At 34.3% G+C, this 16,647-nt stretch overlaps 2 long non-coding RNA genes across 2 annotated transcripts; one reads left to right on the top strand and one right to left on the bottom strand.

Annotated features, from left to right (window-relative positions):
• Positions 1 to 1,186: 1,186 nt before the first annotated feature.
• LOC106079452 (uncharacterized) lies at positions 1,187 to 16,225 on the bottom strand. The gene is made up of 6 exons (XR_008775473.1): positions 16,066 to 16,225; positions 13,937 to 14,020; positions 7,294 to 7,329; positions 5,280 to 5,363; positions 2,957 to 3,049; positions 1,187 to 1,414 (listed from the first exon to the last, which is right to left on the bottom strand). It is a non-coding gene; the product is annotated as an uncharacterized LOC106079452 (long non-coding RNA).
• LOC129923509 (uncharacterized) lies at positions 7,724 to 10,255 on the top strand. The gene is made up of 3 exons (XR_008775474.1): positions 7,724 to 8,197; positions 8,841 to 8,917; positions 9,197 to 10,255. It is a non-coding gene; the product is annotated as an uncharacterized LOC129923509 (long non-coding RNA).
• Positions 16,226 to 16,647: the final 422 nt, after the last annotated feature.

The raw sequence follows: 16,647 nt of genomic DNA, 5'->3' as shown, positions 1-16,647 counted from the left end.
ATATTACTTTAAATTTCTTACCAATCGTCGCCAAAATTTAATTAATTTTCCGTATTTTTTTTATGAACACATTACGAATACCCAATAACTTTAAATTTGCTCTTATAATATATTAATTTTTTAAATTTTATTTTGCTATAACGTCGCAATTAACACTTAATCGAAAATAAGTTGTTACGGAATTTTAAAAACAAAATGTATTTCTATAAAATAGCTTAAAATCAAACTTCTATATTACACTACAATTTTTTTTCTAGCAAAAACGTCGCTAAAATCTAATTATCATTAATATTATATTCCGTATTTTTAAAATAAAGAACTTCCTAACACCAAAGTTTGGTTTAAAAAACAGGAAATGGCTTTGTTTCATAGATTTGCGTCAATATCCGAGAAATGTTTTTACATTATTTACATGTGGCATAAAACCACAGTGCAAAGCCCTCAGCCCCCTTGGATGACAAAGTGGTCATCATCGAACCACGATGGACGAACTATATATATATATATATATATATATATATATATATATATATATATATATATATATATATATGTATGTATATATATATATATATATATATATATATATATATATATATATATATATATATATAATTTGATATAATATTTTTAAACACACTAAAAATCGCACCGCTTAGTACGTCAAACTCAGGTATGAGACTCCTTTGATTCTCCACCCTTAACAAAAACACAAAAACCATGCCAGATTCTGGTAAGTGAAGGACCGGGCAAGATTTTTGTAAAGGCTCTTCCTTTCTCTTCTATATTAATTTTCATCGTCATATTTCCTTTGAGTTCCTCGTGGAACATAGGGCTTCAGTAAAAACATGCCACTCTCCAGTCTTTTGCTATTTTTGTAATGGCTTCCCAGCTCTTTCCTGTCTGCTCGGCTTTCTCTAGTATACTGCGTCGCCATGTTCTTTTTGGTCTTTATGTACGTCTTGTTCCCTGGAGGTTCCACTCTATGGCCTGTCTACCTCTATTGTTGGTATCTTTTCTATGGGTGTTACCAATTCATCTCCACTTTCTCTCTAAGATTCGCACTCTATATTTTTCTATCTTAAACCACATAACAAATTTAATAAACGTAAAGTCGTGTCATATTTGTGAGTACTTTTACATATAATCTCATTTTTTTTCTTATTTATTTCATAGTTGATTGGCATATTTGAACAGTCTTGTATTGTCGCAAACCCGGCCCTGCACAGAAATAAGCATCATCTACTTCCACCATCTACTGCAGCATGGAAATTCGAAGGCGCTTTCATCGGACGGACAAACGAATGGACAAATGTCTTCATCTGAACGATGTCTGGGAATCTTGAGCACTGAATCAAACAAAATACTGTCGGTCGTTGTAGTGACATAGCTTTCCTTTCCCTTATACGTCTTGCTTTAGATAAACAAAAAGTGTCATTTTAAAGTGTCCAAATAACTTCCTTAGTATTTAGAAGGAACTAATAATGACCTGCTAAGTCACTCTTTATTAAATATAAAGAAACTTAGACCAGTCGCAAAATAGAGTCTCGAGATGTATAACAAATGATTAGTAACGTTTGATTAGAGTAGCACCATCGGTATTATACTAAATTTAGAGGCCTTTTACAATAAAAGACTTAAAAGTTAAGTATCAGTAATACATAAAATACTGAACCATTATTTACAGATACCAAATCAAAACCTAATAAAATAATCAGCACATAACTTATCCCCAATACTACGACAAACTTGTACAAGTTCTCCTTCTTCCCTAGTGCTATAAGAACATGGAATGGATTGCCTGAATCAGCCAGGCAAACCAAAAACTTCGCAGATTTTAAGATTACTGACTACTGACTAACGTGCATGACTATAGTGATACATGGACATGCGTAGAAAGTAATTATCTTCTCTTTGAAGTAATAAGATAAGATGAAGAACGCTCGCTCAAAGAGTTAACATTCCAAAGTGGAGATAGTTATTTACACATGTTTAATTAGTCAAAGGTTTACATATGCGTTGATATTTTATCTTTTAAGAAAGAAGTCTACGTATTAAGAAACTTTTTTTTTTCCCGGAATCGTGGTTCACTGCAAGGCTCAGATGAACACACCTTACGCACGCACTCTCAATTTCCGCTACACGTCTCGGTAGCTTCAAATACTACAATCTGAAGCTAGCTGCAAGGCTGAAACTAGTCAAGGGTCAGTTACAGCTTCAAGGGCGGGCTCAAAACTACACATTTCACCGTAGCCCCAAGCCTGGCAACCTGAAGCAAAGAATAACTTAGATCTAGCGATACCGCTAAGTCACGGACCTTTCATAACGACACCCTTACTGCAATATCCATCTGATTAGTACTTGTATGTACTTAAGGACCGTTAAAACGGGGAAACAGTGAAAACTGTAGCGAAAACAGACTCTACGGACAGACGTTTCTCCCCACCAAAAGAACAATACGGGAACTAGATTTAGTTTTTTGAAACGCTCGAAACTGAAATCAGTGGTTTATCGCTTTATTGTATTTCCTTTATTGTTACTTTTTAAAAAGTTTTTAATTTATATTAAATCGTATCCTAACAGAAAAATAGATATAATGATCTATAGTAAGAATTTCTTTAACAACTGGCAATCTATTGGTCAGTTGATGTATGGCCCAGTGTTAACGAGGGTGTCATGTGGTCAGCACAACCGCCTTTACTTTTCCCCAACTAATGTAAGTTACTGTGCCTCCTTAACATTCTTATACTCAGACTTACATCCTTCCGTTCGACCGATAGGGCGGTAAGCAGTCTCTACAAAGATCTGTTAAAGTTTGCCGTTTCTGTCGCAATGGAGAATTTACAGGCTGGGGTCGCAAGCCCCACGTCAAATCCTCCTTCTGGAGCCGGCAGATGTCAGAGTTTCCTTAACAATACCTTAATTTAAAAAAAAGACATTTGGTGAATCCACTTACTTACAATCTCTCTTGACAGACTTGCAATTCTAAGTAATACATCGTGCAAAGAAGGGAACACCAGTGAATTGATTTTGTCGTCATCTTTAGATTCTAAATCAAATATCAGAGTCAATGAAACATTTGAATTAGTTTAAAATGACTTTAAACTATGATCAAGATAAAATAGGAGGAATAAGCAGGGTCTTAGGCCACTGCAGCCTATGCGGTCGCATTGGGCCCCGCGATTTCATAGGCCTCGCTCATATCTGTAATTATTAATATGCAAAATAGATACGAAAAATTCCCGGAAATCTCCTGAATTTATTAAAATCTCCTGAAAACTCATAAAAGTCTCCTGAAAAATATACAAAATTGTCATTTGTGGGCGTCATTTATTGCGGAAAACGCCAATCATAACACGCGATAAAAGAAAAAGGCATTGTCAGCTTTCAAATAATAAAATGTAATAATCGGGTGAATTTTCACCTTTATCGGAAGCTACAATACTTTATTTACTTTTATAATTACTGGCAAATAAATATGCCCTAGGCTGCAAGGTTCGTAAAGTAAAGTTAATTTGATCGCAATTTTGTACTTAGTAAAGTCGATTTTTTTTTTCTAATACAAAATCTTAATTTTCACTTATTATCTTTATTCCCACCCAGATTAGGCCCCGCGTAATCAGTTTCGCATAGGGCCCCGCTATTGTTAAGACCGGCCCTGGGAATAAGGATAGATAGATGTAGACTGATGCTGATCGTAGAGTACAGCAATGGTAAAACGAGGTAGAAGAAGAGACTGAGGGTGGAAGCGAGATTAAGACTCTTACGAAAGAAAGGAAGAGAGGGACATTGAGAGAAAGAAAGACAGTGAGGAAGAGACAGAAAGAGTTAAAAGAGAGACTAACGAGAACAACATAAAAAAAATACTTTTTGAAAAAAAAATTTATGAGAAGTGTAATTGTGTCAATTAGTTTGGATCAGTCATGTCATTCAATTTGTAATAACAACAAGAAATCTGTGTGACTAGAAATATTTATACCAATTGTTTTTTTGTTTTTTTGTTTAGCGCCGTTTCATGCGTATAGATTTGTAAATACGAGATGACCCATAAATTATCGGGATTTGTTAAGATACTGGGGAATGGGGGAGGGGAAGAGAACGGTTTATCTGGGTTGATTTTAAAGTAATTGGTTTCTAAAAGAATTTACAACAAAAAAAAAAAATTGGGAGCGGCCTGAATTCGAACTCCGTTCTCAAACCTCCTCAAGCTGACACACTAACCACTCTGCTGGTGACGTATTTATAACTATAGAAGATTGTATAGTTAGATATTGTTTGTTTCAAAGTTAATTTGAAGTTGAGACCATTATAAGGGACTAATTCAACGTATACCACTACTTCAGTCAGATACAATTTGTTTCTCTTGGAGATACCAAACAAAATAATTCATTACCAATAGTTAATTAACTAATTGTTTTATTTTTTTTTACATTTATTCTTATGTTTCAGGTAAAGGGAATAATTGTGCAAAATAACGTGTACAAACGTGTCACTAGGCATACATACATACAGACAAGGTTGATATAAGCTTTGTAAAAAAAAAACTAGTAGGATTCACTTGATGATTTTTAAGAAGAAACCTGCTCATGTTCTTTCAGCAATATTATACATTAAAATGGTCAAAGAAGAACAAGCGATATGTGGAAAAGTTGAAATGCTTATTTGAAGTTGTGAAAAGAAAACTGACATTCTGATCTTCTCAGTTGCATTATCAAAAAGAGTATTGGCTCAACTGGTCTGTTGTGTTAGTAGAGTCTATCAGGAATGAATTCCTTAAATTTCGGCATTTTAGGACAGTATGATTGAAAGTTTCGTAGTCGTGGATGCAGTAAGGTAGGTATATTCTGACATAGGGGACGATAGACGGTATTCCCCCCCTCCCTCCCAAAAAAAAGCATATATAAAATGGGAATTGTAAGAGATTTTAAAATTCTTCGACAAACTAGCCAATGTCAAGGTTGCGATATTGAAAATTCAACTATTTATTGAAACGTACTTTGTTTTAAAGTTTAAAGAATTTAGACATATCACTTTATTATGTTCAAAATTGCATAAAAAATAAACGCATAGCTTTTAACATACTATTCAAATTAACTTTCTATACACTAAAAAAAACTAGTTATTTAAAGTCTTCTGTCATATATATAAATGTCAGAGAAATCTAAATATATTTTATATTTTATAAAGTCTAATGTTTAGCTTGTTTTGTTTTGACAGTCAATTGTAAGTAGTTATTATAAAAACAATTAAAGCATCCTGACCTATGTTTTCAGACTTACTTAGTAAAACGCTATATCAAGCTGACAACTGTTCCAAAATAAAAACCTGATTGTTCAGTTTCTTTGACAAGTCCATGCTCGTAGCTATGAAATATAAAAATAATAATTATATATAATTAGTGGCTCACTAGACATCTTCACACACACACACACACACACACACACATCCGACTTCCTACTTACCCCTATCACCAACCCATCCACGCGTGTCTCAGTATCAACGCTAAACTCTTGCAATCATCAGCGAATATCTATAGCCAAAAAAACAGACAAATCTGCAACAGACCAAACCTAACCGTGCCTTGAGTAAAATCATCTGTTCAACGAGAAGATGCTTTGCCGTCATAGTAGAGCTTTTAGAAAATGAGATTGTGCAATTTTGACCAATTTTCAACGGGGCCATAAAAAGGACAGTATTGTAAGTGAAACGCTGACAAAGTGTCAATAGTTTCAAATACTTTGGAGCTGTTGTCTCGGATGAGGAAACCGGGCCAGAACTGTTGACCACAGTCCACAGCAGCATCTGTAAATCTCAAAACAATATGGAAATACAAAGCCTTAGACCTTGTCACTAAAATCAGGCTGATTCGCTGGCTGATCATGGCCACATAGTAATATGCTTGCGAATCTTGGACCGCTGACTACAGAACTAGAGAGAAGAATCCTATCAATGGAATCGAGATGCTACAGGAAGATCCTAGGTATCACTTTCAAAGATCAAATCGCAAACGAAGAGATTAAAAGCAGGCTAGTACAGCCATTGGACCCCACGACGACCTGCTAACTACAAAAATACACCAACTAAAACTGTCCTTAGGGTAAAGTACCAGGAAAAAGAAGAAGAGGCAGACAGAGAAAGCGATGGAAAGACAACCTAAGAGAATGGACGGGCCCAGGGCCTGACTTAAGCAAGTGGAGGCCCCAGGGCAGGATTTCTGTAGAGGTCCCTACACATTTTCGAAAGCTTGAATAAGGACCCACTTATAAATAATAATCATATATGTGCCTTATTTTTAAGAAAGAATTAGAGTACTTTTCTTTTTTTTAAATTTAATAATAATATTTTAGTTATAAAAAGTTTCGGACCCATCGAAATTCAGATATATTTTTTTTGTGGATGCCCCTTTCTTGTGGAGTGCCGGGAAAGCCTTCCCTCCCTTAAATCCGGCCCTTGATCTGCCTGTCATTGAAAAAAATTCTATCTAATGCAAAAGAGAGAGACAAACTGAGAAAGATGGTCAACAGATCTTGTGTGGTGCCCCAACGGTTCAACAGACAGCAACAAAGGGATAGGTGAAGGTAAAGGTGAAGGACTCAAGGTAAAGGTGAAAGTCTTCTTGAAAGTTTCTATTGAAGATGTACGAGAGTAATATTGGGCGTACGCTGGCAAGTCTACCTTAAAATATAGAACTATGTTCAACTGTAGGATGGTTTATGCAGATTAGAAGTTATCTTAAGCATTCGACAGCTTCGTCTGATCAGACATCTGGATGATCTACTCCGTATTGAGGATGAGCGAAACCAAAGGCACAGGGGCGTAGCTAGGAATTTTCCATCATTTGGAGGCCTGGGGGGCTTGACTTCTTTGGGGGCCCCTGCAAAGGCCCTGCATTTTGCGTAATATTTAGTATTTGATGTAAAAAAAAAAACTCATTTTGGGGGCCCGCCTCAAGTGGGGGCCCGGGGGGGGGGCTTTTAAAAAAAATTCTCCCCCTCCTCCTTCCACTCTTGTTTCTAACCAGAAACTACATTAGGTCTGAGAAGCTTGTAATGGTATTTAAAATCTTAAAGCACCAGTTCTATCTTTATAGAGATACTCATATACTAGAGTTTTAATAATTTTAAAATATTTAAGTTTCTGCTGTATCAAGCTTGTCTATTTGTAACATCTGTGAACAACTTTCCATTATATCAAAGAGGTCTTCTCTTTTTTTCTTTAATATCAACCTTTTCAGAAAAAAAAATTCAATGTTTATGTTTCAACTGATATTTTCGTCCTATGTATATTACTCACCAGCAGCTAATGACCTCGCATCATAGATCTCATTCACTGAAACATTGAAAACAAATTTATTTGTTTAATTTGGCTCGTGACCATTAAATCATTTACAAAATATTTAGTTAAAGTTTAGATACCGATTCTATTCGAATATAAGCCTTCTTCCCCCCAACCCCGATTAAAAAAAAGAAAAAGAAAATAATGAATCACGGAACAGACTTACAATTGAAACAAAACATGTACTGCAAAACAAAACAAAACAAAAAGATCAAATAGTTGATTGAAGAACATGAAAATGTTACTTCTCTTTACCAATATGAAGTCAACTTTAATGTGCTAGTAGACCCGCGCGTAGCATACACCGCTATTTAGTGACGTGTGAACACTTTCTGATAGACACAGTTGTCCAAATGAGGTGGTTTTGGGCACGCGACTGCTCGCCACAATAAACGCCGGAAGTATTCATGTAGGCAAAGCATTGTCCAGCAGAGTGTCTGACCGGCGCCTTCGACATAGAAAGCCTTAGCTCTGACCAGGTCGCGGCCTACGTCATCACTGGTCAGAGGCCAAGGTTATGCGTCATTGATTGATGCGTGTGTACTTAACCACTCAGTCCACTGTGTTGCTGTGTAGTTTACATAGACAGAAAGATTTCTTTTGAAACAAATAGAATCTTCATCTAAATATGATTTAGACTTTTCAAAATATTCATCATGGATTAAAACTCTAGATCTACAATGGTGAACAAATGTCTCGTTTTGTAAAGGATCTAGATCTAGCACTACTAGTAACTAGCAGATATGCTTTCCGATTACCAAAAGATGATGAATGGTGGCTTAGAAAGAAAAAATGGCCAGCGGTAATACCTTTGGCTTAGTAGAAGGATTAGATCTACGTACCATTAAAGGAGAACTCTAAAGTAAGTAAATATTTCTAGATCCAGCATATTAACATTATACATCAATAATTGACTTTTATGCTTTTGATGATTAACATGATAATCATTATATAAAGTCAAAGTGGGTAGATCTAGAAATCTAGGCCTAGCCTAGGCATTGAATACTTGATCTAGGCCAATCTAGGCTAGGACGATGTAGATCTAATTGTAAATCTATTCATTTAATAACGATTCTGTCAATAATTATACTTATAGAGTCTAGATCTAGTTTATATACCAATAGCATAGTATAGTCCGTATATTATATAGAAGTACAAATAGACAGGTAGTAACTTATAGATTTATAATAATAATAGATAGAGATACATAGCCTATATATATTTTATATAGATATATATATATTATATATATATTATATATATAACCAGTAGAAGTACAGATCTATAATCTATCATAGTCTATTACTAGTATTCTATAGTTACATAGACTCATTCTATTAGACTGTTAGACAGTTACTATTAGATCTGTCATATTTTATACCTCGGTATATACCAAATTATTCTAGTACATGTTAGATGTTATATATAGGCCTAATATATACATTTTATTTTATATTTTATACAGTTTGCATTTCATTTCAAAAAAATTAATTGTAAACTTTCAGATCTGCCATTAACATTTTCAAGACGAAGTATCATGGACAGTATTGAAGGATTCCGTACTATAAAGGAATACTCTAAAGTAAGTAATAATTATTACTAGCATCTAGCATATAATATTAGTATTATAAATAATTTAAATTTTTTATGCTTTTGATGATCAACAAGACTATAAAAAGAGGCTATTGCTAGGAAGTAAATACTACTTTAGGCTAGAACTATGTAAATCTATTAATTTAATAACGATTCTATCAATAGATATTCTAGTAAATGTTTGATATTATTATATTATATACAGTATTTATTTACAGTTTGCATTTCATCTAAAAAATATTAATAGTAAACTTTATTTAACTTTCAGATCTGCCGTTAACATTTTGAAGACGATGAAGTATTGTGGACTAGCTACTACACATGAAAGAGTAGAGAGTGCATTAAAAAAAGTGTTAAGTCTCAGGAAGTTGCAGGATGGCTGCCTGGTCTTGTGGTTTGCGCGCTGGACTGTCGTTTGGATTTATCGATGTCTCTGGTTCAAACCCTGCCCGCTCCCATCCCCTGTCGTCAACTCTGAAGGAACATCCGAAACATGTCAAACATATAAGGATATAATAGTAAAAAAAAAACATATCAGTGATTTCAGTGAATTTCAAGATAGTGTAAGAAATATAAATGTGTCTTCGTTTTGGGTGTTCTTTGTCAAGAGGAGTGTATGATTTATGTACATTGTAAAAGTTCTGGTCCAGCTAAGGTAGTATATATATATTCTATTGTTCTTGGTACATCTCTTTGATGTTTTTTTTTTAAACAAACAGAAGTATTTGGTAAAGGTGATAAGCTACTTCTTAAAACTGTATCCTACATTTATGAAATTATTAATTTGTTAGAACTCATAGAACAATATTCTACAAAAAAGTTTACCAACAATACTAACAGTTTTTAAATGCTATTAAAGAAAACACTAAGTACACAAATACAAAAAATGACAATGAAATAAATATATTAAATTGACTTAAACCAAACAGGACTAAATAAGAAGACCATGTCACTTTTTATGGACTATCTAAATTAAGTATTGTCTACCCACATCCTGCAGATTCCTGCTTATATAAGTTATTGACCATGTACACTACATATATTTAAAGGTTTAAGATACAGTGGGATAAATCAAAAAGATGAAAATATTTCTTTTATCTTTCCTAATTTTAATGATTCATCAAAACATCATAAAGGTTCTCTGGAAGTCTAACTGTTAGATGTTATATTATGGGTAATTATCTTGTTTTTTGAAGTAACTTGTGTAATCTATAAGATAAGATATGTTGCTGGTTATTGTGTTCATGTGGTTCTAAAGAAATTTAATGACTGCATGACTGGGGATGGGAGCGGCCAGGGTTTGAACTTGGGACCATCAATAAATGTAATAAGCGACAGTCCGGAGCGCAAGATGCTCCACCAGGCAGCCATCCATATATATAATATAATATATAATTTAAATAACATTAACATTATATGAGCAAACCGCTTGAACAGGCAGCCATCCATATATTTAAATCACATTAACATTATATGTAATCATTGTATTTTTAAAATGTGTATTGTAAATTATTGAAATTTTTTTTTTCCATATATGTTCATTAAGCAATTGCAATAAAAACTTAACTCATTAAAGTGGTATCCTTTGTCTGCAAATAAAATTGCTATATAACACCACACATTTGTTTTCATGTTGTGTTATTTCTGTTGTGATGCTTGTTATCATTAGTGTGTACATTAAGTTGTAAAGCAACTGATCAATTTTATATTCTAATAACATATGTAGGTGTAATACTGTTTATAGAAAAGTCATAACATATATGACTACACGTTAATGAGTTACAGACTATATCACTTAGCCTAAGCACTAATGCAAACATTCAGCCAGGTGTGCTACAGTTCAGTTTACAACACACTACAGTTCAGTTTACAACACACTACAGTTCAGTTTACAACACACTACAGTTCAGTTTACAACACACACAAAGCAGTCTTCAATCACTTAGTGTGTATATTAAGTAAATACATAAAGTCTAGACCTAGTAATTAGTCTACTTTAATAATACGTCTGTTTATAGTTATGAGGATCTAAGTCTGATCTAGTAAATCAACTTTAATACGTCTGTTTATAGTTATGAGGATCTAATTCTAGACCTAGTAATTTGTCTACTTTAATAATACGTCTGTTTATAGTTATGAGAATCTAAGTCTAGACATAGTAATTTGTCTAGTTTAATAATACGTCTGTTTATAGTTATGAGAATCTAAGTCTAGACCTAGTAATTTGTCTAGTTTAATAATACGTCTGTTTATAGTAATGAGAATCTAAGTCTAGATCTAGTAATTTGTCTACTTTAATAATACGTCTGTTTATAGTTATGAGAATCTAAGTCTAGACCTAGTAATTTGTCTACTTTAATAATACGTCTGTTTATAGTTATGAGAATCTAAGTCTAGACATAGTAATTTGTCTAGTTTAATAATACGTCTGTTTATAGTTATGAGAATCTAAGTCTAGACCTAGTAATTTGTCTAGTTTAATAATACGTCTGTTTATAGTAATGAGAATCTAAGTCTAGATCTAGTAATTTGTCTACTTTAATAATACGTCTGTTTATAGTTATGAGGACAACAACTACATGTTGTTTGTGTTACATTTTACAACACTTCGCCTAAGCGCTAATGCTAACACAATCACTTAGTGTGTATATTAAGTAAATACATAAAGTCTAGATCCAGTGATTAGTCTAGTTAAATAATACGTTTGTGTATAGTCATCAGGACAACTACACGTTGGCTGTGTTACAGTTTACAACACTTCGACTAAGCGCTAACACACAGCCAGGCTCTGGTTACGATCAGAAACAATGGTCGCTGACCTACTACGTCACAAACCAGCCTTACGGCCTGGGGTCACGGAGGTCACGGTCTGACTGCTTCTGTGAGTAAAAACAACGGAATAGGCGTGGCCACAGTTATCCCAATGTTCGCAAACAAAGCTTACAGCCTTCCTGCGAGAGCAACAGTTTCGTTCATGACATTTTCCCAGAAATATGCGACTGATAGAAATAAACAGTTACTTGACGAGGAAATTTCGTCTACATTGATAGACCAGTTGACTCTAAGAAATATATTTGAAGCGGTGGCCATGGAAACGAAGGGGCTAAATCAAAACAATCTACAGAAAAAACATGCAACAATTTCAATGGTAACTGAAAAAATACATACATATATGTAGTCAAATATATAATGTACAGAGAAAGATTACTTGTTATACCCCCCCCCCTTTTTTTTTTTTGTCTGAGCCGTGCTCTCGAAAGTTACGTGGAGTAACTCTAGTCCAACTTGCAGAAATAAAAGAGTTATCTTTCCATGACGTTTGCGTGGTGTCCCGCATGGTTGGGAGACGAAGAGAATTATATATATATAGATTCCTTCGCAATCACATCCAAAATAGTTTTTATAACACTGTCCCTGCACTGGAACTGTATTACGCACTATTCAACTCTAATTATGGACAGACTGTTTCAATGGCTGCACACAACAAAAAGATTTGACATCCAGAGTTAGCGAAACGCATTTAAAATAATCTATACTGTTAGGCTAAGAAGTTTGAGACATTTCTTTAAGAAAAGAAAGGTTTCCACGTCCAGTCTTCCCGTGGGCACAGGCTACAAAAAACCTTACAGCTCAGCAGCAAAAAGCTGACTAAAAGAAGACTTGGTATGACCCCTTTCCCAAATCTTTTACAGGATGTCAATGAATGTCAGACCATTCGTTATAGGACACTAACCTGCAACGTCATAACCTGTGTGCAGTGGAGACCAATAGCTCGTTGCAAAGTCGTACTGACCTGTGTCGTGGCAACGAGTTTTGGTCTAAACAACCCACAGGTTGCAACGGTGCAGGTCAGTGTTCAGCCCTTCTCTGACGATTGGTCTCGTTGTAAGTTGTTATGTAAGATGTTATGTAAGTTGTTGAGTTTCCCTTTCAGACCTTGTAATCTATGGGACAGATGATGTGAAGACTATCTGTCTTTGAGGCCAACGATTAACGACGGTGTCATGTGGCCCGCACAACGTCCAACCGCCATTACTTTCCCCATCTAATGTCAGGTACCCATTAGAGCTGGGAGGTCTAAGAGGGCCCTTAAGATCCCGAAAGAAAAGATCCCAGTATTGACCTTCTCGTTCTACGACGACCAACAAATTGAAGGGCATTAATTACTAATTTCCGAAACGAAAACCAGACTGCCAAGAGTTTATTATCTCCCGTAAGAATATACTGTTGTGTCAGTGAAATAAAAAAAAATACTTAAAAAATTAAAAACAAACAAAATAAATAAATAAAATGATATAAAATCCTTAAAATAATTTGGTACTTAAACTTTTTAAGAACTTTTAAAAATTAAAATTTTTTTAAAAGTTCATGTCAACTATTACAAGAAATAATAAAATGTGTCTGATTTTTATATTTTTTAATATAACAAATCTATTGTTGGCTTGAACTTATGGCAGGTCCTTAATAACAACCCATTTTATTAAGAGTTATTAATTATTAATGTAGTACAGTCACTAGACAACATTCTGTATAACGCACCTCTATAGGGAACAAAATTTTTTGGTATTATTTTGCCGTTTTGTGAAATTCCAAACGTACATTTGCAAACTTTTTTTCCTTAAAAAAACAACAACAAAGTGACAAGAAAAAAAAGAAAAGAAAAGAAGGAAAATACAAAAATAATAAATAAGCACAATCATTTATAAAATACAAGGTCTATATAAGGTAACGAACTGTACATTACGGCCATATCTCTCAATACTGTAAGATTGATTTCCCTTTTTTCTGTATCAAACCGAAATGTATTTATTACCAATAATAAATTAATTTACATGGATATTTTGTTAGAAGTTGCTTCATGCTTTGTGAGTGACGATGAATACAAAGTTTAGACTGTATTAGAGAAACACTGGAGAAAGTGGAGAATTGATGTGTACAAAATGTGTACATGGGGAGATGATATAAGCTTTGAAAAAAAAAAAAAGAGACTACACCATTATGTACTTACAGAAAACCTGACTGTATTTGTTGATTTTGTGAAATAATCCAATAACGACCGAGGCGTACTAAAAAATGTGAGTCATTGACATATCTGTATTTTAAAAAAAAAGGTGACAAATTAAAAATGCGGGTTGGAGACTAGAGTTCAGCAAAAGAAAATTATTACAAAACAAAAAATTACTTTAATGGATTATGGAATTCTGCAATGCCCCTACAAGTAACTCAAAACTTTCTGTTGACATAGGAACGTGTCTGTTACGTAGCTTACAGCTTAAAACCCTTGCTATGATTGAATACATTCTAGCGCAAGGTCAAGGTTGTATGCTGTTGACAAGTAATGACAAGTAATGACAAGTTATGACAAGTTATGACAAGTAATGACAAGTAATGACAAGTAATGACAAGTTATGACAAGCTATGACAAGTAATGACAAGTTATGACAAGTAATGACAAGTTATGGTAAGTAATGACAAGTAATGACAAGTAATGACAAGTTATGACAAGTAATGACAAGTTATGACAAGTTATGACAAGTAATGACAAGTAATGACAAGTAATGACAAGTAATGACAAGTTATGACAAGTAATGACAAGTAATGACAAGTTATGACAAGTTATGACAAGTAATGACAAGTTATGACAAGTAATGACAAGTTATGACAAGTTATGACAAGTTTATTTAAAGCGATGATGTTTTTTATTCATAAGTTTAAAAAAAAAATAGTTTGGACGTGACCAGAAATGGGGACCAGAAAGAGGTATTTAAAGATTTGAATATTCAGTTAGAAGAGAGCGACGACTAAAGTAAAAGGATTTAAATTAAATTGTATTGTACATTTATGTAGTGTGTAAATTATTTAGGCGAGCTGAAAGGTAGTCGACCAATGTATGTGGGAGGAGATAGCCCAAGACCTGACAGCATGGAGACAGGCTCTACGTGATGGTACGAACTCAGCCGAATGCAAAAGAAACGAAGCTGCCTCAGCCAAGAGAAAGAAAAAGAAAGCCTCCATGTCAACTAGCCCTAGGACAGATGCATATACATGCACGAATTGTGGCAAACTCTGCCGCTCCAGAATTAGCTTGATCAGTCACTCCAGATTCTGCTCCATCTCAAGACGTAACCAAAGCCAGTGACTCATCATGGCGCTTCCATCGTCTTCCGAAACAGAAGGAGCCATATATATATATATATTATTTTGGCGAGCTAAAGGGTGGTCGAGGTAACATAGGTGCCCCACGAAAACGCGGTAAAGGCCAGTTTAGGCGCCAAATTCGGCCTCAGAACGAGAGAGCTGGAGGTCGCTCATAAGGGCAGTGGGATACACATTTGAGACCAAGGGAAATTCCGCCTCCGAGGACAGACGCAGACGACGAAAAGAAAATCTTATTCGACCTCCGGCGGACAATGGTTATGCTTGCCCTGTATGTGGCAAAATATGTAGGTTACAGCTTGGGCTGCGTAGCCACGGGAAATACTGCATTCCTCGTTAATCTTTAGACTCGAAGACAAGTCTTATAATTATTATATTATTAAAGTGATTTTTAGTTCCAGAATTAAAGTTTTGTTTTTATGTAAAGACGATTTCAGTTTTGAGTTTATACTTTGACATAGTATCTCCGGCATCACAATAATCATTCACATCAGTAACGCAGTGATTTGGATTCCATAGAAATCTAGCACATCAGATCATCGTTGTGACCGGGCTCAAATGTATCCTGTCAGTGGCCGATCAACTATCACACCTGCATACCCTATTCATTCTCGCTTAAAGACGGGTAAAGAGTGCATATTGTGTCATGTATTGCAAGTTTTTTTTTTGTTGTCTTTTTCTAAGTAAACGTTTCTTGTAAACTGTTGGTACAATAATGTGGTGTAGCTAAAGAATAAGTAATTCTATATTCTAATTACATAAACACATGGCGAGACAAAATTTCTCATTATAATATGTATATATAATATTAGATTTAGATATTTGTATCTGGGAATGTATAAATACAGCTCAAGCTCCTGTGTAAAGCAAGAGCAAATTATAATTGAATAATATTTTTTAAGACCACAATTATACTTAGACATACCATTCAGCACTGAGGTAATTAATATCTGTTTATTTAGCTTATGTCTAATTATGTACCTTTTTTTAGGCTTCGAAGAAATGCCTCTATTTCTTCTGGTGTATCTGGCTTACTTTGCACAGGTAAAATAGACTCTCCCTGTAGAATTTTTGTCACAGATAATAAATAACTTATTATTAATATTTATGCGATAACATTTATAATGGAATATATAATTATTTTTTAAATCATACAGTGGGCACGCACTAAAGTACACTATTCTCGTCTGCTTTTTGTATCACCCTCCATATAAAATCAGATAGTAATCGTGATATAATATTTTATTAAGGAATCGTTGTGGTAAAGCGCATGGGTTTCTAAATTGAGAAGTCTCGGACTCAAATCCTTGAAGATACTCTGATTTTGTGAATTTTGTGATTTTTAGGTTGACCTCAAGGGACACAGAAACAGAGGACCTTTAGATCGTCTGCCCAATAGATTGCAAGCAATGAAAGAAGAACTTTACTGCTGTACATGGGCGTAGCCAGGATTTTTTTTCGGGGAGGGTTTTGGGGGGGATTCCCCCCGACCCCCACCTTGGGGAAAAATATTATATATATATATATATATATATATATATATATATATATATATATATATAT

The sequence above is a fragment of the Biomphalaria glabrata genome, chromosome 16 (assembly GCF_947242115.1).
Source record: "Biomphalaria glabrata chromosome 16, xgBioGlab47.1, whole genome shotgun sequence".
Taxonomy (NCBI): domain Eukaryota; kingdom Metazoa; phylum Mollusca; class Gastropoda; family Planorbidae; genus Biomphalaria; species Biomphalaria glabrata.
Note: the sequence above shows the minus strand (reverse complement) of the source record. Positions and strands in the feature narration are given on the sequence as shown.